The sequence below is a fragment of the Papilio machaon genome, chromosome 15, assembly GCF_912999745.1.
Source record: "Papilio machaon chromosome 15, ilPapMach1.1, whole genome shotgun sequence".
NCBI classification, from domain to species: Eukaryota; Metazoa; Arthropoda; class Insecta; order Lepidoptera; family Papilionidae; genus Papilio; species Papilio machaon.
The window spans coordinates 4,705,302-4,731,390 of record NC_060000.1 but is presented as its reverse complement, the minus strand read 5'-3'; the positions used below and the strand labels follow the sequence as shown (position 1 = coordinate 4,731,390).

Sequence of the window (26,089 nt, the reverse complement as noted above, 5' to 3'; positions counted from 1 at the left end):
CTACCAGTCATCCGGTATATGAGAGGAAAGTATAATTAAAAAGTTTACTAAACATTCAACAAAAATGTTTGTTGAAATTTACTTTTGTCTGTCACTGCATTATTACATAGACAATATTATATGATAGATCATTATACTTCCATATAATTTGTTCTTTTGTTTCGAAAGATTTGCTCTTACTCATAAAAAAGTGCTTGAAACACAAATAACTCAATGCAAAGAAAGTATGGATTAAGAGAAGATATGCGTAAGAGTGAATACGACAGCTGAAAAAGAAGTATGGAAGAGTAGAATAATGAGCCGACTCTTCCTAGATCAGAAAGATGACATCTTTATGTCTTGTTATATTCAGTAGATTTCCCTTCAATGTCCAAGTGAGAGCCTAAGTGCGAGTATCAGCGGGAGTCAAGTAGCCGGTCCCAATTGAATTGCGTTACTGAATGCGCGCACTAACTCTATATTGCTTCATCTCGCTTGTAGAGCTCTGACGTCACTCTGATTGTATTACAACACTAAACAAATGCATTTTATCCAGTCATGATAAAAGTACCTACTCGGATAAAGACAAGACCGCAAAGGAATCCTAGACTCTTATCTTACTTAGATTTCTTTATTTTATTGCGTTTGTGTCTCATTTAGATCAAAGGAATGTTGTATTCAAGAATAAATTACTGTTTTTTTTCTAAAACATTATGTATTGTAGCAACTTATCAATGGACTATGTATACAACCGTCTTAATTACGACTTGGCTATCATTTTTATGGTGTTGTATTCAAACAAAGAACCATAAGAAGATCGTCTCTTACGTCTGAGAACTGTCTGAAAGTCCCCTCGCATGGGGTGACATTCAATAGTCCTCTTGGAATATCTTCCTGTAACGTTTTAGTATCTACGAGTACATATATATCCGTTCTAAAATCGACACAATGTATTGTACCTAAAAAATCTGTTGTGATTACAGTACAAGCCTTAAGTTATAGTAATTATTGTAATATAATAAATTATAAAGGTCAGTAACCTTTTCTAATAAAATCGAGATGTATGAATGAGTCTTCTAAAAATGTTGTTATCCGTACCACCTTTCCTGCAATATAAATTAAAAAAAAATTAATTACTTTTAAAACATAACTTTTTAATTTGACCATATGTCGACAGCGACTGTTTTAAATTTGTTATTCGCCAAAACTTCTATGTCTAAATCATATAAAGCAAATCATAAACATGAAACTTAAAGTTCAAGTTTTACTGTGCAATGAATGATGAATCGCCTATTACGAGTTGCGATGTAACGTCTTATTGAAAACATAACTCAGTAAACAATCCATACAAAACAAATAACAATTGTTAATATGTTTCCCTTGTGTGTGACATTCTATGATTAATTGTATTAGATTTGACATCATATTTATTAGAATTTAATTGGTCCACATTCAACTAAACGACGAATCGTATGTTATCTCTTTGAAATCAGTTAAGCCCTTTAGGCTAGAGAGGGTAAGACGGAGACAACTTACATACAATAACTTACATCTACAATAATTATACTGTATATACGTTTCGCTTATGCGTGCATGTCTTACTATTTTTACTAATATAATAAATGCGAATGTTTTATAAATTTTTTAGGAGGTATCTTCAGAACGGCTGCATGGACCTCGCTGTAATTTGGCAAAGATGTAGAACATAGCTTGGATGAACACATAGACTACTAAGTTTTTTTTAATTGTGGGCGGATGCTGTCGCGGGCGACAACTAGTTTTCTCTATATTGCAAAGAGAAAGTTATTTTTTGTAAGTTTTTCAGCTTTGGAATCTATCCTTTACTGTTAGTCAAACAAGTATAAGTCTGGTAATTTTATTGCGAAGGTTTTATTACAAAATAATATAACAATTTATCCTTCTGAAATTCAGTATCATTGTGTGTACATTTATTACAGATCTAAAGTTAGCAAAAGAACAAATGAAATCAGTATGATGAATCAAAATTCTAAATCTCGTACGTTTATTCAGAAATAAACATAATTGATGATCTTATATCCCGGCAGCTCATGAAATTCACATGAGACCATCGCATGCTGCGTCCAGACATAATGACGAATCAGTTATTATACTCTGTTAATTTTAAAGAAATTAAGAAACTGTTAAAAGTTATTGCATAATATTTATAATTTAAAGTGAACATACTTAGTTCAATAAAAAGATAGTAATTTACTTTATGTAATCTGTACTTACTTAATGGTACGAAAATTCAATCAATCTACGATACTTAATTAAGAAAGTGGTTGGTTAACCACAGAAGTATTAAATTTAGATAATAATTTTAACAGAGAGTTAGATTAATTTTCATATAATAGAAAATTTTATCCAAGATGTTGTCAATATATTTTAGAAACATTTAAACCCACATATTAAGTTTTTTTTTTTTTATATTTTCAACGACCTAACCTAATTTATCTATAATGATCTAAATCCCAATGTAAGTATTTCAGTATTATGACTCAAAGTTGTTGGCAGCGCCATCTGTGGCTAGCAATTTGTAATTTTCTTTTTGAGTTCGTTTTCTTTATACATTTGAAGTCCCTCTTTCTTCCATCCCAAATGGAATAGCTTTGCATTCATGCATGCTGCTTTGGATACAAATTACATCGCAAACGGCAACGCTAATTGCGAGCTAAAAATAACGAATAGCCTCTGCTTAACGGGCGCCGCCGTTTTGTACATTCATTGCCAACCATTTATGAGACATTGCAACGCTGCAATTTAATTTTTATGTCGCAGTCTGAATATAAAGATATATCTTTAAATAAAATATACGATTGTATATTTGCATTCTCATACCGCTAGAGAGATTTTGACAAAACATTGGTAATTTTAGCCACAACGAAGGTTTGTGACCTAAATATAAAAAGAAAAACTTTTCGCTTATCAATTAATGCCTAAATATTAATTATTCGATGTAATCATATTTCATACTAATATTATAAATGCGAATGTTTAGATGGATGTTTGTTTGAAGGTATCTTCGGAACGGCTTAACGGATTTTTAAGAAATTACGCGCGAACGAAGTCGCGGGCAAAAGTTATTTATTTTTATAAACATTTTGTTACAGTAATAATTAAATCCGTTTCGTTTTGTTCTTGATTGAAATTTAAAATTAACATTATTTGTTGCTTTAAACAATCACGGTGAACTTAGATTGTTATTAAAAGCTTCTTGTGTTAAGTAATTACAGTTTATTTAGATTTATTGAAATAGAAAATTGAATATTAACATTAATTTTAATATAAAATGAAAGATATTTTAGAAAATAAAGTTGGACATAATTAGAGTATTACATAATAAAAAAATGTTTATTTTAAATTGATTTACACGATATGCAAAAATATCGATTACCCGTTACATTTCGCTGTCAATGAACACCTAAGCCTAGACTCCTAGACCGATAGTAAACGGACAAAGTTCAAAAATAATCGGTGACATAGTTAAGCGGACGCGCCGTTCGCTGCGGACGCAGACTACTCAATCAGCACCCCGTAATCTAATATCGGCTGCGCCTCTCTTGAGATGAAGCAACAGGCTTATAGATTGCAATCGCTACTCAAAATTAAATCAATTCACTAATAACTAATGGAGATATATACCATTCGTATAAAAGACTTACAAATGAAAAACAACTGCAAGTATCCACGGACGTAACACCTGTATAAAATCTAATCTATATATATAAAAGAAAGTCGTGTTAGTTACACCATTTATAACTCAAGAACGGCTGAATCGATTTGACTGAAAATTGGTGGGCAGGTAGCTTAGAACCAGGAATAGGACATATAGGATAATTTTTACCCCGTTTTCTTTTTCTTTTTTTTTTTTATTCCGCGCGGACGGAGTCGCGGGTAAAAGCTAGTATGTATATAAAATTCTCGTGTCACAGTTTTCGTTCCCGTACTCCTCCGAAACGGCTTGACCGATTATCATGAAATTTTGTGAGCATATTCAGTAGGTCTGAGAATCGGCCAACATCTATTTTTCATTTTGTTTTTTTTTTTTTTTTAACTGCGCGCGGACGGAGTCGCGGGAGACAGCTAGTATATTAATATTTCTGTTCCAAAATGTCAAAATATATTAATTACCAAATACAAAAAAATTATTTCATAACATTAAAAAACAACTTTTTTTCGCTAAGCAAGTTACGGGAAGTAGGATTTTTAATAGAAGTGAAGCTCTTTGACATTACTGAAAATGTTTACGAAACCTACACCTTCCATTGTACATTACAATACTTAAGTGATTTAGAATCTTTTAAATCAGTGGACTTGCCTTATCCTACCCTCTAAGTAAGATTAAGGGCGAAATGTCTTTACTATTTTATTAGAGGTCTACGTTCAAGGTCACCAAGAACAGCACTAAATCCGTTTGATTAGATTGTATCCGTTGAAATATTTGTTTTTAGGGCATATATTCAAATTACTAATCTAAAACAATCGCAAACGTTACGAAAAAATTAATAATTAAATAAGCAAAATTAAGTAACGTGTTATACTAAATAATTGAAAATAGAATCATAGGTATATTATTCTAGAGAGTTGTCATTACATTTATATTTTATGTTACATTCTTTCAGAAAGCCTTTAGATTTTAAAAGAAAATTGTGTAATATACTTAAAACATTTGTAAAACAACGCGATGTAAAATTATTCAAAATACTCCGGTTGGCCAATTAAAAAGCGAGGCCATCTATTATGTAAAAGTGGCAAAGGAATTTAAAAAGAAAAGTTATTAAATAAAATTTTACGTAATAAATTTTGGAACGTAATTAAAAATTCTTTGTAATTAATTTCAAACAACATCATAAAAATATGCCTATGTAATGACTACGTATACATATAGGATAGATATTAATCGCGGCAATTTCTGTCACATTTCTATCTCAACAGACTATGATAACTTTCTTACCCTTGTTAGTAGTTCACAAAGTTTATCTGTCAAGAACTACCTTCGAGAATTACCTATTGTTGGTTTCGATCGGAATAAGTTTGAGTATTATTATACTCGTAGTTGCGATTGCGACATCGATACGAGTACGAAAAGTATTGCTAAATATCCATAGATGTGAAAAAATTAAAATGAGATAGGATTGTCGCTTTCTATCAGAGGTCATTTTTGAATTTCTTAGGCACATCCCTAATTAACGTCTGTAGATTGTTGCTATGTATAGTACTGCAGGTAATGATCATTACCTACGTCTTATTAATTGTTTAACGTTCGTTTTCGTTACGCTCTGTTCTCACTAGCGCGGAAATACAATTAATTATATTAATAACCACTAGAATGTAATCGTATTATTACTGTTCTTTCAAACTTGTAACTGTAGAACATTTAAATGAAACGAAACTTATGGTCACAGTTTCAAATTAAAACCTAAATTTTATAAACAAAATCAATTATACGAGGCCTAATACGAAATTTTTCGAGAAAGTATTCGTACTGTATGCACTTTCAAAATACATAATATGTTGTACTTTTGTCCGCTACTCTTTACGATGATACTATAATTACCTTTTCGCATATCTTCGTGCTTAGCCCCTCTGATCATCGCACAATGGTTAAGTATAAATGGTCATTCAAGAAGCCCTTCAGTGTAGATTTAGTACGAGAAATTCAAATTACCGGCTCTTTGAGTAACCATTAAACGTTTCTGAGTTGGAGAGTACTTATTAAGAGTTACTCAAAGAGAGGACGAAATTACAGTGAATTGTTGTTTTTTATACTTATAATTAGCTGTATTGTAACATTTCCGTACTGAAGATTACACTTTATATTCGTACGATGAACATCAAGACCAATTAAGGTATGAAGCGAGCAACTATTTTCCTCATAATGCTACATGTTACTGTATTAATAATAAATGCTCTAACATACCGTAGTTCCTTCTTGAAGTATTTATAAATCCTCTATTTGTTAGATATTACCTTAAAAAGAAAGTATAGAACTTGTTAAGATTTGTATTTGCAGGAAGTTCTTGGATATGATTTTTTACCTAGAATTGTTTGAGACGTTCGCACGTGGATAAAAACAAATATGTATTAAACTAATATTTTATATTAATATTAACTTGTATCACGTTAGTTTAACCAATTTTTAACATGATAAAGTAATGTAGTATTATATATATTTAAATAGTTATTAATAGAAGACGCTAGAGAGATCCGCCATTGTTGTGTCACATCGAAATTTGTAACTGCCTATATCTTTTTGTTTCGGTCGTGATTCAGTTTTATTTAATATTTAACAATACTACGAGTAATATAAATTTCGGAGGTTCAAATTAAATAGAAATATTGCAAAAAAGTTTCCACGAAAATTATGGCAATAATTAGAATGTGGGAATAAAAAAACGCAAGTAATTAATAAAATAAAAATTTAGGTATAGGCGTGAATTCATCCATCACAACAGTTGCGTTAATATAAAGTCACTAGAATGGATATTGCAATGTATCAAATTGCGAAAAGTAAACGGTTCTTTATTTACTTACTTAATCCACTGGCGCAGTTCATTATCGTTACCAAATTATTTACCAAATATTTTGTTATTATTTTGTTATTAATAACATAAACACAAACAGTTTTATTCTTACATACATATAATAATCTTGTAGCCTAATTGGTTAGACCGAATATTAGTTACCAAGTAATATTAAAAGCGAATAGCATTTTCCAAATACTCTAAGTTATAATTATTTTTAATTAATTACTAATTAATATTTGAATTTTAACCAACAGAAGTAATAAGACAACGAATATGTTGTTCAACGTACTGTATTGGTTTTCATTTTGTTTGTAAATTGAACTTTGAATGTAATTAAAATGAACATGAGCTGACAGCGGCGGAGGCTGACCGCAGACAAACGAAGTGATGTTTGCGGCGACAAGAGGCGACGCACGACCCTGCGAGGTAATTTGTAATTTGTGGCTGCAATATTGACGTTCATATGAAATAATATTTACTTTGTTACCGAGAGTTTGCACTGGCAAAACATCTATATCACTGTTTTTTTTTTTCAAAGAGTAACTATATTTTTGTAGTATTTCGGCTGTGACTAGGGTTGCCAGGTCGCCAAACCTACTAGCCGGACAGACCATCATGTCAGTTTGGTCGGACATTTGGGTAGAAAGGTCGGACACCCTATATTATTTAAAATGTTGTCTTAGTATTAATAGGTACGCTCTCGTTTGGGAAATGTAAAAAGCCTAACAAAAGCCGGAAAACCGTTTATTTTGGCCGGACACGCAATCCACAAGCCTACCTATGTCCGGCTTTATCCGGACGCCTGGCAACGCTAGCTGTGACTATAGTTAAGGTACCTTCTAAGTAAATTTGTTTCAAAGTATTCTTTAAAATAACAATAAATTTATCTCCCATCTGTTTAAAAAATAAATATCAAAACATACTTCGAAATTTATGTATTCTAATTGTACGTAATAAACTAGACTAACGTTTAAAACAAGCCGAAGGAACAATAGAGTCTTGCGTTAAATGGCCCAAACACGCTATGACTGTTTTCCCCTTCCTTTCTTTTATTAGGAAATTTAACATAACCCACATTTATATTTAAATCGCTATACTAACCATAAATATTAATATTGTAAGCTACATTTTTTATCGCAAAGATAGCAAGTACTAACTGCCACTCAGAATTACTAGGATTAATGCCAACTAAAATACAATTTTAGTGTGGTTTTTATATGAGAAATATGTGCAGTTATGACTCTTAATGTGACAGAGTGTATGTGCGTATGTTGGCGACCAATCTACATATATATATATTATTGTTTGTTGTTGAACTAATTCTATCTCTAATGCAAAGGAGCCAACTGAAAAACAGGGCAGGTTACCGCAACTTTAAACTGTGTGGCAATAAATGTTTCCTTTTTTCCTTTCAATCTTTGTTTTTGAGACGCTTTTTGACTTATAATGCTAAAATAAATATTTAAACTTCTATGTACCAAAAGAGTTAGAATAAACATCATCTACGTTATATATAATATGCCTTACTGGCTTAAATCTTTTTAGTTTTCCATAATTCGAGGCAATTAATTTCTAAAATGAATGAGCGCTTTTTTCCTTTGAACGGATTGAAAGTTTTACAACGTTAAAGAATTTTGAACACTTTGTAAACTTAATTATATTTTTGTATGAATTATATTTTGCGTCGGTTATTAATTTTAAACTTTTGCTAATTAATATTCAAAAGTTTCTAGTATAATTAAGCAGAATATTTCATTTAATATTTTACTTTTTAAATTAAGTATTCAAGATGAACAATTTAACTCTTTTAGAAATATTTATTAATAAAAGAGCAATTCAAAACATAAATAAAACTTACTTTTAACTAGTGATAGCAATAAAATGCATGTAGGTCAAGAGTTTACTGCCAGCGAAGTCATTCGCATTCAAAATCAAAAAGACCGCTGCCTCATCATAACGAACACGATCTCTTTATAAATGTTGTTTATTATACAAACATATAAATAGAAGAACTTTAATATAGTCTTTGAAACTCAAAATAGAAATAGATTTTCCGCTGGAAATATATAAGGTCTTAGAAATATTTATGGATCATTTAGAACGCATGATCGAACATAATTTTTCGCTTTCGACTCACGTTGAAAATAGCTAGAAGTTTTTCACTTGGAATACAAATTAAAAGAATTTTCAAATTTATATTGATATGAAATAAACTAACGAATCGAATGATACATCATAGTTTAATTTAATGTGTCGACACTTTTTAAAATGTTTCATAGTTAAATTATAGCTTCATTAATTCGCTATCACGATGACCTTTAATATAAATAATAAGCAGTAATTCTGACTCGACTATCTTCGTTCTGTCGTTCACAGATATAAATCAGGCTCTCATAAACTTGCCACAAACTGATACAACTGAAGGGCAAGGCTGTTCAAAGGTCAGACGAAACATGACCAGTCTTTTACGGTAGCTGTTTCTTTCAAGATAACGACGACTATAAATACTGAAAAAATAAAGTGGATCTATTAATCCCTGTCTGGGTTAATTTAAAGGACAAATTTTGATATTTGGTTGACATACAGCCTAACTCAAACTTACTAATTGGTGTCTAAGGCATATAAATATCGCCAAGGGAAGCAAAGGGAGCAGCTGCTCCCCTCCATCTCTCCCTAGAGAATTACAAAATATACCACATGTTGATTAGCATTTTCTTTGATATAAAATATATGTTAACTATCTGCCACCCCGTTAATGATCAGCCAGCCGCCGTTGATAATTGGCCTACGTCCCTCCCGTAGATCAAAGGCTGGCGACGCCCATGGTCTTCGTGAGACCTATATGAGAGACTTCGAATTTTTTTTTAGAAGTATTACGAAACAAAGCTAATTAGCAATGTTTTATGGAAAAACTAAACACATTTACGCTACCATTGTGTTCATTGTCTCCGGAGCTTAAACATTATTCTATTTACTGAAATGTTAGTCATTAATTAGTGTCGTACGAGCGGCGAGCGAATTGGTCAGTGCAAAGTTGAAGTTAATTCTATGAACCCAAGGGAGATAGTTTATCAACTCAATTTCAAATTCAAATTCAACTTTATTCACTTAGAATAAAGTTGAATTTGAAGCATGTTTTGGTTAAATTTGCTTTGTAATAATTGTTTTTGTAATTAACAATAGTTATAGTTGCAAAACAACATTAAAGAAAAGTATACGTCCGTTGTGAATACAAAACAAAACAACTAATGCGCTTGCAATATTAATTAGGATATTACAGACGTGGTTCATTATAATTTAACAACTAAATCCATATATTTCCATCGCGAAAGAAAGTTAAAACTATTACGCAGGTCAAATGACTCTATTGATATGGAATCTATTAATCTTAATTTCTATGTAATGTCTTATAAAAAATTTATATCCGTTAATTAGTAGAATTATTAAATCCAATAGATCGGCTTAAATTGTTACGGATTATTTCATTTCAAGGATTAAGCTCTCAACAGTGGCTAAGCTAACTGCAGATCAATTATGTACTACATTTAATTGCAATAAAGCATCCAATTATAATGGAAACCAAGGGATGTGACAAATTAATGCGAACATGACATAAAACATAATTTTTTAAAACCTTTGCCTATCTTTTATTTTATGTCAATGCATAGAAAGTGTAAACTGACGAAAGTCAACATTAGACATGTTTGACAGAACTGTTTTAATTAGTTTTTAAATAGCCTAATGATAAAAAAATTAAAATATAATTATGTTTGTAATTTACGTTAGTTTAAATAAGATTTTTTTTTAATTTGTCATGGCAAATAATAAAAAAAGCTTCAGTTTTTATTGCGAAGCGTTTTAATCTAGGTAATCCTTGTTAGGACGTTGAAATTTTGATTGCAGAATTTAAATGAAAAGGAGGTTTTACTCTATTTTCGCTTTGATTCGCCGTCTTCAGTAATTGCAACTGTTCCTTGGTTCACGCGAACTGTTGTTAGCGTTTGACATGTTTTAAGTCCCGACTATAAGGATTACGAAGACAATTGAAGAAAATTACAAAGAGAATAAAAAAGTAAAGAAGAAATATTTTTTAGTTCTCGTTTCGGCGATAGTAAAAGTTATAAAGTTATTTAAAATTGATCGCCCACAGGAAAAAAAAAAACTTGAGAGGTGTCAAGGGACAACCGGATGGAACGAAGTTCCTTTCGATTAATCAGTGAAGGAACCAATGTTTATTCTATGAATAAAAAACTGAAGTCTTCACAAGAAGTACATTTTATTTCTATGAATTTTCGTTATATATTGTCACATTGTTGCCATGGTGAAGTAGCGCTCATTCGTCGTTAACATACTTACTATAGCAAAAAGTGTCGTGACAACTTTTCGTGAGAATTTTTTCCGTCTAGCCCCCTTTCACAACGCGCGATAAGGAACTTCGTTCCAAAAACGATTGTATGGATAAAGACCAGTATAATGATACGAAGACAAATGCGACAGCATTTTTAAAATATGTGACCCGCGTTTAAATTTCAAATTCAACTGTTCAAAAAAACAAACATTCATTATAAGTAAATAAATATTGCTACTGGTAACGTTTCATTAAAAAAAAAGATATTAAAAATTTAGCGAGCTTAGTTACAACGCAACGAATTGGAAATTAACCTGTCTCATCAGTCGGTTCCCTTGAGAAATTAACGAAGTAGTCTAATTCATACGTGAACCATGAAGTTACCTTACTCAACATCACTTGTTCATTGTAAGTATTTGCCATGTATTATAATAATTAAAATCTCTAGCTACTTAAATTACATAAATAGAATTTTTAATGCCTAGTTTTAATTTTTAAAGCATTCAGCATTTGAACGCTAATACAGCTTTGAAATTCAAGTTGTAATTAAGTCAGTTTTTTCTTTCATATTTAAATTACTGAAGCGTTTTTACAGTTGGAAAATCTTGTTTTTTATTGTTAAAATTTATATTATGACAGCAAACAAAATTATCGCAGTTAAATAATCTCAATTCATGGATTCAATATACATAACAATATGTTCCTGTGTCATCACAGAATGGCAGTGGACACCCTCGGTTTAGTGAGTTTTTAAACCAAGGGTTCCTAACCTTTTCATGGTCAGAAATTACTTTTATTGTTCTTATAAATGTGATCCCTGACACTTGTCTAGCAGGGGCTACAACGAAGGTGTAATAAAAATAAAGCGTCATAAACAAACTGAAATTTTAGTTAAAAATTACATAAAAATGTTTTAGTTTAAGTAAAACATGTTATTTTCTGTTATTGTTATTTTTGTGCATATATTTTCTTCACGAGTTCGGCAATCCTAGGATTAATATTGTTACTCAAGTATTTATGCATATCACTTGTTTCAATTACCAACAAAGCAGAAAAACCATAAAATAGTGTAAGGCAATTTGAATTATTTAATCCTAAATTTAAAATCATTCGCGGACCATAGCTTGGCTATTACGGTCCAATGATTGGGAACCATGATCGGGTTTTAAACCGAGTAATGCAATTATCTTGTTGATATTCAAAGACTCGCAGTTAGCCGGTAGGATAGATTCAAGAATTTTGACATTTAAATTTATGAGCAATGTATATTTCGTGAATAATGTCGTTCGCCTAAACATCCCTTTGTAATTAATAAAGCGGGAACGGGAACAAGCAAAGCAAATAAGAACTCTTGAACTGTGTCGGGGAAATCCAATTATTCCTTTTGCAATAAGATTTTTTGTAGCAAACAGTTCAAATGTCAAATATTACTTTTTTCTTTCCGTGTTTTATTTATTTAATTCTATTAAATTTTTAAACCTATTTGTTATCTGTTTTTGAATGTATCGCTCGTGACTCAAAAAGGTAACATGAGATGAAAAGGTAAATAAAGCTTTACTAGAAAGGCAAAAGAGCGTTAACGCTGTAGCATCTTTATTAATTGTTTATTTATAATTCTATTTTAAGTTTGAAAATTGTATTAGGCACTTCAGACACAAAGCAAAGTAAATTTTCCAAACCTAGCGATTTTAGTCGCTAAGCATTTGACGATATTTTGTTCCTAGTTGTCAAAACCAGTCACTTTTTTGTAACAGTTTTGTAACGTAGTAAGAAATATTTTTGAATTTTGATAACTGTGTGTTTTTAAATCAAATTTTACTTAAAATAAACGTATTTGTAAAACCGATTTCCATACTTATTATTTTTTATGCCAATTTACTTTTAAAGTACCATTTATGGATGAATGAAATATTTAATATGCATGTGAAAAGCTTCATAACGTGTTCCAGTGGAATACCTTTATAAAAGTAATAAAATAATATATTCATGATAATGGTCTCGTGCTTATTGCATTTGTGTCGTAAAAGTCTTGAATTAATTTTGTTCATTTAAAAGTTATCATGTGTGGCGTTGCTTATTTACCCTTTGCTTTTAAATATACATGTTATAATATTATGATTAACGATTTTGTATTTTAACAAGATTAATTTAAGATTTAAAATCCAACGCCACTGATCACACCTATACAACCACGCATCGACAACTTTAGTCCCATTTTGACGACTAATAAATGTGTCAACGGGGACTTTAATGGTAGGTTTTATATAATTAACAAATAAGCTTTCGATGAACATATATTTTTACTACTAAATCTAATAAAGTTAAAATTGTACCAATGTGATGTAATCCACTTGCAACAATAATAAATGGTGGCTCCTTTGACTTTTAAAGGTTTATTTATAATAACTTTTAATTATTAAACAAAAGTTGATATAATTTTGAAATATTTAGACCCTCATATGTATTTTCCGTGTGACGAGACAAGCTATTGTTCCCTGTCTAATTAATAAAGAGGGACCAAACCGAGTCTGGCTCGGGCAGATGTAATCCAATTGTTTCCGTGGCAACAAGTTTTCTCTTTCATTTTAGCCGAGCGTTTAACTGTGATTGCTTTATGAAATTGCTTTTGTATGTAATAAATGTATATTTCATGTCACATATTTGGAGAAAAAAGTTGAAAAGCTTTATAATTTAAACTTTTAGAACATTAACCCTAATTTATCATTTACATTTCAAATTAGGGCTAATGTAAAAAGTTTAAAATTAGTGATTATTTTTCACGTACACTTAATTTAATTTGGTAAACATTGACGGCAACAAAAGTTGTTAAATATTCAGGTTGTAAAATAAATGTCTCTAGTTAGAATTTACTTTCATTTTCTTAAAATATTGCTCAAATATTTCAAATGGAATGAAACTATAGTGTAGACGTATGATATCTTCGAAGTTAAATCATGAAATATTCATCTTATCAGTTTCCCTCCGGAACGCCAAAGGGCACTTGAATAATTTAGGACGTGCTTTATCGTCCGCACTGCCATATAAAAGGGTGTAATAAATTTGTTTATTTAGCAAAGATCTTCAGCATATTCAATACAGGGAGTTATACATATTTTATAAATTTAATTTTACAGGGAGTATTTTATAATTTTTTTTTTATATCAAAAGGTTGCAAACCAGCAAACGGTCCCCTGGATTCGCCGAAATAGCGAGGCGACCGTTGCTCATAGACATCCGCAAATGCAGAGAAGGGGACGCACAGAAAGAGGATATTTCCCTTTGCTATGCGTCTCCATTTCCGCCAAATCCAATTCTCCTTCCCACCCTTTCCTAAGAAGAAAAGCGTGGGAAGGAAAAGAGGACTAAAATTATGCCTCTGGCACCACAGTCGTCAGACGAAACGCGGAATTGCTGTCACTTCACGCCTGTCTAAACTAAAGTATTTTTTTAAACAATGAACCACCCCATACCTATAATTTTTAATATTTTTATTTTTTCAGGTAACCTTTCAAGGTGAATATCACCGCGGAGGCCTATTCCGACATACAGCATTGTGCAACCTTTCCCCAGTAAGTTTCAAGGACATCGTCAACCTAATTAAAACTTATTGGGTAAAAATGGAAATGTCACCGATCGATTATGAACTGCGGCAGTTTATAATTATACTAAATGTTATAAACTGTCAGTATGATGTGGACTTAAAAAATCGTTTACACTCTGTTAGAAACTAGTGTTTCTGATTTTCACACTATTATTTCGTTTTCGTTGCTAATTATCAATTTATTAAAAAAAATAAGCTTTTTAGCCGTGAAATTCCACTGCCGTAAATATTCTAAGTATACACAATATTATTCTCTAATATGACATAAAAAATATATACATTTTTACGGCTGTTTTCGTAGCGGAAACAGACTCTAACATACTCTCACTATACGAGTATTATTAAATAAAATTAATTGTGACTTTATATAAAACTGTCAATTGACTTCCTAATGTAATAACAGATTCATGCAACAAAATGTTCCCTTAATGAATAAAGTACAATACAATGGTAGAAATGAATTTATTTATGAACGAACACAAAACATACCGAGTTAGAGAACTGCCCCGGGGACTTCTTTGCAGCTCGAAAATTACTTCGTTATTTTAACACTTCATTGGCTGTTAATTAAAAATGTAGTTATTTAACTATCATTTTTTTACATTTCTCAAACACAAGAAACAGAACTGACTTTATCCTTAATATATTTCTTAAGAGTAAAAATGAAATCATACGAGTATTTAACACTTCAAAGAACCTTCTTACTACAATAAAAGTAATATCTCAGTATTTAAAATTGGTCAAAGCTTTAGAGTATAAGATGAATAACAGTAGGTATTAATTGTCGGTTCTTTTCAATTTGATTACTTTCTTGAATAATACTGTAACATACATATATGTTACTATATTATGACATATAGCTATGTTAAAAAATAGTTGAATTACATTTAAAAAACAATAACTACACAATCTGTGCTACCAAAATATTTGTTCAGAAATCGTTAAACAAATTCGTCGCTAATATTTTTTATTATTAACTATTTATTTAGGCGATATTTTCAAATAAATAACATAACTTTTTATTGCAGCCTTGTATTACTGGAATTTGGCAATATTTCGAATCCAAATAGCTATAAATTATTCAGAAAGTCTTTATGAGGTATTTAACTAAAAATATAATAAAGTTGTATTAAATTATTAATTATTTTGCGCTTCGCCTCAATTCGCTGATGACATTAATGAGAACAAAGGGGTAAGGTCGTTTATAAAATGAAAACGCTAATCACCCGCTTAATACTATTATAATGGAGTCGGCTAACAAAATTTTCCTAATTAAACTTACTTTATAAGCAAACTTAGTTGTCTAAGCAAATTAATTTCTGAAACGAGCACCGAAAACAGAATATTAATTTTGAAAAAAAAAAAAACGACTTACTGCTCCATTAGCTTCCCACAGAACAAATGATAGTTTTTTGCGTTATTTATTTACTAACTTAAAATAAGCACTCGCCCTGAAGATGGACCGCCGACGGGTCCGAAACTAGTCGGTGCCGTCACCGGACGATCATACTTGTTCTTAATTAATTTATTAACATGTCTTACGAAAGTTTAAACAATTTAATTATAGTTGCCACCATTTTGATATTTATTATATACTAGCTTTTTCCCGCGACTCCGTCCGCGCGAAATAAAAAAAATAATAGAAAACGGGGTAAATATTATCCTATGTCCTATTCCTGGTTCTAAGCTACCTGCCCACCAATTTTCAGTCAAATCGATTCAGCCGTTCTTGAGTTATAAATGGTGTAACTAACACGACTTTCTTTTATATATATAGATTTTAAACTATTATGACTTTTATCGCACATAAAGCTATGAAGAGACTGAGATATCTGACGTCCAGATATCGAATATACTAAACTATCATCATTTTTGGATTAATAATTTTGTTAAAAAGTCAGCAAAATAAACATATAGAATATTTTGCAAAAAGCAGAAATACGAAATTAAATCTTACTAATATTATAAATGCGAATATTTAGATATTTTACCAACCCGCACTGGGCCAGCGTGGTTGACTATGGCCTAGTCACCCCTAACTTGGGGTAGGTTCCGAGCCCCTCGGTGGGGACGTATAGTGAGCTGATGATGATGATGATGATGAATTTTAAGATGGATGCATTGATGATGATGATGATTAAAATAGTCGTCATTTGGATTTGTTGACAAAAAAGAAACCTAAAATATAACATTTTGTGCCGATTATCATCAACCTGTTTTATCAGATCACTTGGGAAATCAACGAAAGGTTGTTTTGTGCGTCCTTGGCAGAGCTGAATTTTCTCGTGGATACTCGTAATGTAAACTTTTTTGCGTTAAGTACATTTTAAGCTGACTCGTTGAAAAGTGTACACGTGTGGTGTATTATCGTATTTGTAAATCTTACTAAAATTATAAATGCGAATGTTTGGATGGATGCTAGGATGGATGGATGTTTGTTTGAAGGTATCTCCGGAACGGCTCAACGGATCTCCATGAAATTTGGCACTGATGTAGAACATAGTCTGGAAGAACACATAGGCTACTCATTATGTTTTTTTAAAATTCCGCGCGGACCGAGTCGCGGGCGGCAGTTAGTTATACTGAAAGGACAAAGGATACGATTCCTATTTCTCTAGATGTCTATGTTAATCATATTAAGTACTAGCTGTCGGCCGTGACTCCTTTCATGTGGAACTAAAAAAAACTTATTAATATCTAATATGTTATGTTCATACTATGCTCTACATCTGTACAATATGTTATCATCTGTTGAGCCGTTCCGGAGATATCTTCAAACAAAAAACAAAACAGGGAACAGAGAAATGAACAGAACGGAGATCATAACAGAGAACAGAACAGAGAACCGTACAGAGAACAGAGAATAGAGAACAGAGCAGAACAGGGAACAGAACCGGACCGGACCGAACCGCAATCCTTCCTCCATCCATTCATACGTCCGTCTGTCCGTCCTTCCGTCCGTCCGTCCTTCCTTCCGTCCAACCGTTCCGTTCCGTTCCGTTCCGTTTAACCACGAAGAAGTATGTTATATTCGATACGCATAACAGTAAATAGTTTTTGTACTTTTAAGAGTGTAATTTGTTAATAGATGGTTAATATGTCAAAATAAGATCGATATTTAAAAATATTCGCTATCTAATTTAGAAGGGGTACTCATGAAAATATAGGCTATGGTTTAATCAAACTTGTGCATATTTGGATTTCGGACCTAACGTTTGTATAAAGACGTTTATCCCTGCTGGTATAATCCAGCCATCCTAAACAAATATTCATAAAGTTTATTTAGTTACTTACGCAGACTATCACGATCTATATATTCAGGCAGATGGAATTTAGCACCTACTACGAGTATTCCAAATGAAATAGACAGATTTTCTTCACAAAAATAAAGTTAACCTAACATTTTTGATGAATTTTTTGTGCGTGTTTAAGTGAGCTTTTTAAAAAATACATCATTAATAAGAAAAAGATAGATACAATTTCAAGTAATTAGAGTGTATAAAAGCAACCAACTTCAGTTTATAACCTTTTTCATTACATAGAGTTACAAGAAGTCTGAAAAATTGTAAATTGAGTTTACGCTTTTAACCGTCATCGTATAATCTGAATGCGGTCGTAGCGTGATCGTTTGAAGTAATGCGGATAAAGATATTAAACATGGAGGTCATTGACACGTGACTCAGATGAGCTTTGACTGGCTGCTAAAGTACTGCCGACGCCCTTTCGTGGACGACATAGTGTTGGCTTTATTCAAAGAAATATCGACGTAAGTTCGAAAAATATCGACGACAGCCAATAAACATTATCTAAAAAAAGATCAAAGAAAACATACCCAGAATATAATAAAAAAAAACTTGTTTTATAAGTATAAAAGATAAGAATTTATTATTTATAAGTCGGTTAACAATATTAACTAATCAGAATACGTCCGGGCTATTTGCAATTCATGTTAAAAATATCGATGTCGATATAAAGTTTAAAGAGCCACACTAATAAAGCGCTTTGTTTCATCTCTCGCAATTAATGACCAGCTAGAAGCTGAATGGCCGCTTTGTAGTTAAAATTGTTCACTTCATGAATTATATAAACATAGTAAAATCGTTCTAAAATGTTTTGAGGGACTTCTATGTCTGTGGTGTAAAGTTTTATTGAATCGTTGCTTGAAAGAATACTGTGTCTGACAGCAAATAACTAATATGCGGATTCATCAGAAGTTTATAGCTAGAATTGGTTGTTCCCTTAAAATCAAACTCTATAATCTAGACTATTTACTATAACTACTGATTTAGCTTATTTTTCTTGAAGTTGTAAGGACAAAAAAGTTGTCATCAGGTCGGAAATATTATTTTTAAAATAATGGACGCACACAGGACACATTAAAGTTGCAGGATAAATACTGTAAGGAATCAATTATAACTGACGAAATTAAGAGCGGTGACTTATCTTCTGTTTCCTTTCCCATTGGTTTCTGTGACCAAAATCTCTGTATAAAACATATCGTCATCCCTGTCATTATCTTTGACAAAATGACAAATAAAACCATGTTTTAAACGGAGATATTTGTTTCAGAAACCCACGGTTAGTCCTTCAACTTCGTTTCATATTAACCGTAGCAAATTCAAGAGTAATATTATTGAGTTGGATTTAAATATAAGAATAAAAATCAATTGTTGATTAAAAACCAAGGTTCCGCCTTGAATAAAACGAATTTCTTCCCAGTAATGGATTTGCATAATCTTGTAGGCGCGGCGTAGCGGAAACTTTTTTTTTCTCTCTCGGAATAATTTATTTACTTCAACCACCCTTCAGGTCATTTTGTTAGTGAAACGCGAAATTGATATTTCTACTAAAACGGGGAAAGTTTTTTTTTTTTTTTTTGATAAAATTAATCACACTTTGTTAATTATTTTACGGCTAAACAGATTAATTTTCTTCTGGAATCTGCATATAGTTTAATTTTAGTTTATAATCAAGAAAGTGATTCCGTAATTTGAAAATGTGGCAGACAGTTATAATCAAGTTTGTTCAAGCTTATCCACGGATTTTTAATATCTCAGTAAGTAACAAAAATTAAATATAATCATTTTAACAGCCATTAATTTTACTAAAGCCAATTTTAAATGACAAAATAATTTTTCACTGCGATTCGGGTACACTGTCTTAATTCGTTTAATATGCAAGAACGCGGATAGAAAAAGCGATGCACGGTACATTGTAAGTAGATATACGCCACTAAATGAATAAAATAAACACACGTACATTTTACTAGCATTATTAAGTGGGAGATGGGAACGCATTATGGCTCGTAAATTTCTCGCGCTTCTGTTAGAACAATAAAGAATTTAATAGGCTTAAAAGGAAAGCTTTAAATTAAAACCTCGTTTACTTCGTTTCAAAAGGAAATACAAAGAAATACAAAGTGCATGCTTCTTTATACGCCATATCTAACCGTAGATTTCCACTGTTGGAACACTCATACAAAAATATGTCATCTTTTTCATTCTCTTGGAAATAACTGAGATAGAGATATATTTTTGTATTGTAGCAGTACCAACGAAACTGTAAGGTTATTTCTCACTGAAGATTTTCTTTCCGTTCTTCCACTACCCTAATATTGTACCTAAATAATAACCTGTACAAAAATATTGCTACCTCTGTTTATTTCAAACAGAACAAAGGGATAATGTAAAACTGTTTCGACTCACAGACATACTCGCTCGTAACATACAAGGTTCAAAAAAGATATTGTTATATATTTTCTATTTGTGTTCTTAGAGAGGATAAGATATAAAATCTTCATAAATAAACACAAGCATGCTACAAAACAAAATGGCGTGATACCGTCTCCGTTTATTTTCATTGAAATTTCCATGTCCCCAGAGATTCTCGCTACGTGTGGAGGCTCCAAGGATTTGTGTAATCTTCAATCAGCCGTTGGCTTCGTTTTGCTTACATTAACTGACGACATGACTTGTATTCATTATTCACGAACTACACTATCTATAGAAATTAAAATGTCCTCTCAATGTACTATTGTGCGCTATGTTAAAACAGTTATTTCTTTGTGAATTTAAAACACATGGAAGTAGTGTACACAACCAATTAGATACCGTTAACAATAGTACTTTTATATACTCGTAATTATAGGTTTTCTTATACCGATTAAGGAAAGTATATTGAACTGCGAAATTCTAAAAATTCAAATGCAAGTAATCAAATTCTAAACGCAATCATAACTCAATTTATCCCTAGCCCAAACCAATAAAGTTGGAGTACTACAATACAAATATTTATTTACTGTACCACTGATTCTATCCCTCGCAATATCGAAGCAAATAGGTTATATCAAACAACAGAGATACATCATTATTAGTTTTTTTTACAAAACGCATGTTTTTATACAAATGCATCAACAGTGGGAACAGTTGTATTTTTTACAGCTAAAGTTGGCACTTGAATTCGCCAAAATAGTGACTTTTGCCCATAGACATCTGCATTGGACATATGCTTTGCCTGCCTTTAAACGACGGAGGAGTCCATCCCCTCCCCTAACAAATCTACTTCCTGTTCCCATTCCTTTCTTATAAGAAAATGGTGGGATGGGGGAAGAGAACTAAAATTAAGCCGCTGGCACGCACATTGATTAGAGGAAACGTCAAATTACTTGAAATTTACTTTCACGTCTGTCTTCTGCGTGGTCGTGGTATTTCACCGGTCGAGCCGGGCCATTCGTGCAGACGATGTTATTACGGGCTCTATCACTGTTAAAACTAGCCCTGTATTCTTGCATCTCAATTAACTAAGTTATACATTGGAGCAGATTACATTGTACGAACTTCTTATAATAAAAGAACTTAAGCCGAATTCCAATTACAAGTTGATCCCTTACCGAACGCTATAAGAATACTAATCCTCGATACTTTGTTATATTTACTTCGTATACTTTCGGTAAAGGTTTTCGAACAACATCTGTGTGCCGATGAATTTTAACAGATTACATTTATCATTTATCAAGTTAGAAAACGGGACCAGTAATTTAATATTACATCATTGATCTATAAAATAGTCTCCTATAAAAAATCATAGCTAACTAGTTGTCGCCCGCGGCTCAAACCGTGCGGAATTAAAAAAATGAAAAGTTGCCTATGTGTTTACATCTAGACTATGTTTTAAATTTGTGCCAAATTTTATCAAGATTTGAGCCGTTCCGGAGATACCTTCTAACAAACATACATCCTACCATCCATCCATCTAAACTTTCACATTTATATTAATAAGATATGTTTCTCATTTAAATTCCATTAAACCCAAACATGGCTAATATGACAATTTTCAGCACTACATCATCAAAATTGTTGTACCACTAAAAGTAACATGGGTCACATGCAAATGTGTCCAATTGTCACAAACTAAAATTCAAATTTATTAATATTCCGACACAGAAAATTAAGTACTTCAGTGATTAGTGTCCTAATTTTGTAGAATAGTCAATGAAACTGATCCGGTTTAGTCAATGGCACTTTGGTGAGCAAATATCTGCTCAAACAGAAATACTCAATGTTAGACTGAAGTAGGCCACTCCAACGCTCATAGGGCTGTTGTATGTGTACAAAGGAAAACACTACGTACAATGGTACATGAACTAATAACGTAATCGACTTATAAAGAACAATTAAAACTATCTTACATCCTTCCCATAAATGTTATATCTATAGTCTAAATAAGTAAAACATTTAAAAGCGAAAAAAATTAACATAAGTACAAACAGAATTCTTTGCAGAGAATCAATTTAATTGTGTAGTCATACAAGTAGGGAATTCTTTCATCGCTAAAAAAATGTAATTGTATTTATAAGACGTACGTACGTAAGAAAGTTTAAAGTTGTTTCATACTCGAGTTTTTTTTTAATTACATAATTAACTTGAATACTTGGGCATTTTTTTATAATTTCAAATGTGTTCCAGTTCTACGTATTCATTCAATTTATCCATTATCTTACAAAAGTTATTCGTCCTTAATCTTAATAATATTTTTTAGTACCAAATACTTCAGACAGACAAGACGAAATGTGCGTCTGGCGTTTCTATATAGAATATTTGTGGCTTCAAAATTTCATTGAGATTGACTCATCGGTTCGTTGTATGTCTCTAAATCCGTTTCAAAATGACGCACATTTCAATTTGCAAAAGGACTTTTTCATTTTCATGAAAGCGTTCATCATTAATAATAACTGATTGGATATGATAATGTACGAAACATAAAATAAAAAATATTGAGTTTTAATTTTAAATTATGTACATTATAATAAATTATAAAGAGATTTGGAAGTTTGTTATCCATTAGAACTATTGCACTATTAAAAATTAGGAAACTTAAATTCAACAAGCACTGAAAATACCTTACATTATGACATAAAACAAATGCATCAACAATACGAAACCCTAATCAGTGACAATGGCTCAGTGATATTGTGGAACGTGGGAACAATAATTTCAATCAACTTTTAACAAGACAATGGAAAAAGAATTGTGAAAAAATAGCTAACGACTGCTATTTTGTTTGTAGAACGCGCTAATTCCCCTGTTATTGTATCGGTTGCGTAAAAATCTGGTACTATTCAATTAAAAAAAATCAATTTTAATGTTTGTTTTAAAATAACATGATCTGATTAAAGTAAATTAACAAGTAATATCAATAAGACAATAGACTGTATAGCCGTGTTAATTTAGTAAATCTTAAAAATGATATTAAAACTATAGTCAGTATTAAATCCCCTCAGATGTTCCAATGACTTTTGTGTTACAAGAATCAAACGACGGCTCGTGTTTAGCTACTAGTTTATGTTTACGCAGGAGCATATCAAGTGGAACTTTTGTGGTAGAGGACAGCGCACGGAGGAGGAGTTCAAGGACAGCGCTCGAACCCCAAAATTCCGCATCTTGTGCTATATGCGAGCTGCTTAAAGCTTGGATCGCAATATACCTCTTTTAGGTGCGTACGAGTAAATGAAACCAAAGTTCACAGCACACTATCATCGGACGTGATCGGAAATCGAATCGTGCTTACTGGCTGTGGGGACTTTCTATCGAAATATTTAACACTAGCGGCGGTGCTCATCAAATATTCATTAAAGAGAACAATGACATCGATATATTTTTGGTTTAAAAGTGTTTCTTGTTTTATTCTTTAAGTGTAACTACTTACTAACAACGTTTATTCCACTTGAAATACTAAACAAATATTGTAAGATTAACCCGAAATAGTGGCAATTAATACTGTTATCGTTAGAAGGAATTATGACATAATATTTTATTTTATAACAATAATCCTTAAAAGATGGTCTACAAAATAAATTTACTGGAAATTTCTCTCTTTGTGGGTCACTCTCCAGTCCTGACCCCGTGTACGTAAAACCTATTTTGTATATGAAACGTGCTTTGAATTCTAATGATCTATTTAATGCATGGACGTATATTTTTCTACTACTTATAATGACAGTTTAACTTGGACATTTATAACTAAAGGTCACTATGTTCTATACTAATATTCTAAAACTACTAAATCGATTTGAAAAATTCAAAATGAAAAAAGTTACATTATCCCTTGGTGACATAGGCTATATTTATTAATTTTTAATTCCGCACGGATGACGTCACGAGCATCGTAGTTAACTTTTTCGGCTGTTTCATCTAAGTATGATCGGGGATTACAAGGATGTGTACAAAATACAAGCAATATACCCTAATAAAAGTGCACTTGTTGCATTTGTGGGTGTTTCTCGATGGGCCGATTTTTTCCATTGGGAAATCCTATTGGTCCGATTGATCAGTAAGCAGTAGGTCGATCCATTCAACGAGAAACACCCGTACCTATACTTCATTAAATGTTAATGAAAATACTTACAATCTATATATATAAAAGAAAGTCGTGTTTGTTACACTATTTATAACTCAAGAACGGCTGAATCGATTTGACTGAAAATTGGTAGGCAGGTAGCTTAGAACCGGGAAACGGACATAGGATAATTTTTACCCCGTTTTCTATTTTTTTGTTCCGCGCGGACGGAGTCGCGGGTAAAAGCTAGTAGATCAATAAATATATGACGAAACTAATAGCAAATAAATAATAGTAACAACCAAGAATCATCAGAAATAATAAAAGTTGTGTCAACATTAAAATAATAATATTTTAAATACCTCGTGTCATCTGCGACGGATATGATTTATCATTAAAAATATCAAGCATTTCTTAAACAATACCCATGTAGGTGTTTTATTTAATAAACTTCTCTGTGACCGATCGACTCGTAAACTTAAACAATTATGCAGCAAACGATTCACGCGAAAGGTAATGGCATTCAGTAAATTGAGAATAAGTTTGTACCTACAGTCCACGGTAGTAAAACTCACTTCCTAACTCAATTGACAAATGTTTCTGTCCCAGTTATCAAAGTCTTATTTTCTTTGCTATAATAAATCTGAAAATATGTCATTTAGTTCTTAGGTTTTACGTCAAGTATAATTAGGCTATTAATAAGATAGGCAACTGAATTCTTTTAGGCATATTTTTCATCGAACGTCATTTTGATTACTCCGCAATTGTGTTAGTAGAAATGTAGATGCATTATTTTTCTATCACACAATTAAATATCAAAACATGTCTTAATCGCTTCCTTACAGAATTCCAATGGCACCTTGAACGTTGAATACCATTGTAAGATTAATTTCATCTCCGTTACAAAAACAAAAGATGAAATAATACAGTTGACTTACATATTCGTACATGGTTTTCAACAAGGTCGAACAAGGCCAAAGAATTCTTTATTAAAAATGATACGCAATTTCCAATAAATGTTTTCAAAAAGGCAAAAATCACTTTTGCTATAGAAGTCGTCTGGCCGCATAAAATAAGGAAAGAATTTATATGAATAAATGGTTGAGCAATGAACGCGTGAAATATTCATCCTTTCGTATTTTCATAGCGCAACCAATCTCAGAGGATCGGGGAGGGTTCTCGAGAAATTGCAAAAAATTCTTTTCACAACCGCCTCTCTCTATGGACACTTGTGAGCTCGAATGTACTACGCACACCTGTATGAGCGGAATACATTGTTCTTCGCACATTCTTGTACACTTCAAGGATGTTTTCCATCCATCCAACCATCCATCTATCTAAACATTCGCATTTATAATGTTAATAAGGGGGCGTCCATAAATTACGTGAGGTGTTTTTTTTAATTTTCTGCCCCTCCCTCCCCCCCTGGTGAGATGTCGTGAGATTTTATTCAACCCCCTCCCCCATCTCCCAATCTCACGTGAGATTTTTCAAAATGTGAGTTTCTTACGTAAACGCGTTGGATTGTCATTGTAAAAAGAAAAAAACAAATTTGCTTCGTGCTTTTATTCACGACTAGTTATGACTAGTAATCAATGTTGCTGAGAGTTTAATTATAAGTGTAATAAAAATAAAAATCAAGTGGAAGGGGAATTAAACAAGTAGGTTAGGTTAGGATGTCTCGTTGAAACATCTTTATACTATTTATTTATTAAAAGATTTTACTGTGAAAATATATTTGAATATACAATCAAAATCTGTTATAACGACATCGAAGGG

The 26,089-nt window shown here is 31.8% G+C and overlaps 1 protein-coding gene across 1 annotated transcript in view; it reads left to right on the top strand.

The window, feature by feature from the left end:
- The window catches only part of LOC106712169 (rap1 GTPase-activating protein 1), a 209,200-nt gene that overhangs the window by 4,966 nt on the left and 178,145 nt on the right, over positions 1 to 26,089 (top strand). The window contains exon 2 of the mRNA XM_045681271.1: positions 24,564 to 24,570. The gene's annotated coding sequence lies outside the window, so the exon portion shown is untranslated. The remainder of the gene's footprint in view (positions 1 to 24,563; positions 24,571 to 26,089) is intronic.